Raw genomic sequence first — 1,663 nt, forward strand, 5'->3', positions numbered from 1 at the left:
TTCAAGCTTGAATGCATGCTAGCTTCTTACTTTTCTATAATCATAACGATAGTTTGTTATAGAATTGGGACTTGTTGTGAGATTACTCCTTCTATACTTGCTACTAGGAATAGAGGAAGGGTTGGGGTTTGTTGGCCTGATTTGTATGCTTAGTGCTTCTAGCAAATGTTTAGGTTATCAAGGAATTGAACCTATCTTTTGATTAGGAAGGGTTTTCTTTGCGAGGCATCGAAAGATAACTAACTAGGCTAGAACATCGAGGAGAGACTCGGGATTAATTGAATAGGAAGGTTTGCTAAAACTGAAATAGTTGAACAAGAACCCAAGGCAATCTCATCTCTGTTTTTCAATCGCTTTATTACTTGATTACTTGTCTTTTTACAAACTTAAGAAACAACCAATCATTAAAACTGAATTTTACTCGCTTTTCAACCTTGAACTTGACTCTTAAACTGAATTCACATTCCAATTCCCTGTGGTTCGATAAATTAAAACCGGGTAGATTCTGTACACTTGCAGAAGAACCAACAAGTTTTTGGCGCCGTTGCCGGGGAATTGTTTGTGGTTTTTGGTTTAAGTTTTTAGTTTGTGGTTTTATTTTTGTTTTGAACTTGTCTAGAATTGGTGCTACTAATCTTTCTCTGTTTAGTATCAAACTTTCAGGCTACTCTCACAAGAGACACCACCATGGGTGGCCAAATGACGGAGGAGGAGATGCAAGCCCATATCGAGGCAAGAATTCAAGAGGGGATCACCCTCCGATTATGTGAACAAGAAGTTGAGAATGCCAACCGGTCTCTTCGGGAACTCACTTCGGCTACCATGAGTTATGACTATCCCGGGAGCATTGTCTTTCCCGAGGGAGTGGGAAACTTTAAGTTAAGACCGGCATTCATCAACTTGGTGAGCCAAAACCAATATGGTGGAGGTACTTTGGAAGATCCACATGCTCACATGGAGAGGTTCATCCGGAATTGCAACACTTACCGTGTGAACAATGTTCCGACGGATGCAATTCGGTTGAGCTTGTTTCCATTTTCTTTGAAGGATGCAGCTGAGGAATGGCTGAATTCACAGCCTCAAGGGAGCTTCACTACTTGGGAAGACTTAGCAGAAAAATTCACAACAAGGTTCTTCCCAAGAGCCCTTCTGAGGAAATTGAAAAAAGACATCATGAATTTTGTGCAACCCACTGAAGAAAGTCTCTATGAAGCTTGGGAGCGCTTCAAGAAGCTATTGAGGAAATGTCCTCAACACAATCTCACCCAAGCTGAATTGGTTGCAACATTTTATGATGGTCTACAGTACTCTTGGAGGTTTGGCCTAGATGCGGCTTCAAATGGCGAGTTCGATGCTCTTCCCCCACAAGCGGGGTATGACTTAATAGAAAAGATGGCAGCGAGAGCCATGAACTCTGAAAATGATCGCCAAACCCGAAGGAGTAAGCTTGAAGTGGAAGCTTATGACAAGCTCTTGGCCTCCAACAAGCAACTCACCGAACAAGTGGCGGAGATTCGAATGCATATTAAGGAGACCAAGGCTACTTTGTGGTTGATCTAAAAACCAATCCTTTGCTTGTCCAAGTAGAGGCAAGGGAAAAAGCCTCAGAAACACGGCTTCTTCCTCAGCTTGTGTAAGACCAGCAGTGCCACAAAGTTCATAG

The 1,663-nt window shown here is 42.3% G+C and overlaps 1 non-coding gene across 1 annotated transcript; it reads right to left on the bottom strand.

Annotated features, from left to right (window-relative positions):
* Positions 1-1,155: 1,155 nt before the first annotated feature.
* LOC130721734 (small nucleolar RNA R71) lies at positions 1,156-1,262 on the bottom strand. Its single transcript, XR_009013653.1, has one exon. It is a non-coding gene; the product is annotated as a small nucleolar RNA R71 (small nucleolar RNA).
* Between the last annotated feature and the right edge of the window lie 401 nt (positions 1,263-1,663).

The sequence above is a fragment of the Lotus japonicus genome, chromosome 5 (genome assembly GCF_012489685.1).
Source record: "Lotus japonicus ecotype B-129 chromosome 5, LjGifu_v1.2".
In the NCBI taxonomy this organism is placed as follows: Eukaryota; Viridiplantae; Streptophyta; class Magnoliopsida; order Fabales; family Fabaceae; genus Lotus; species Lotus japonicus.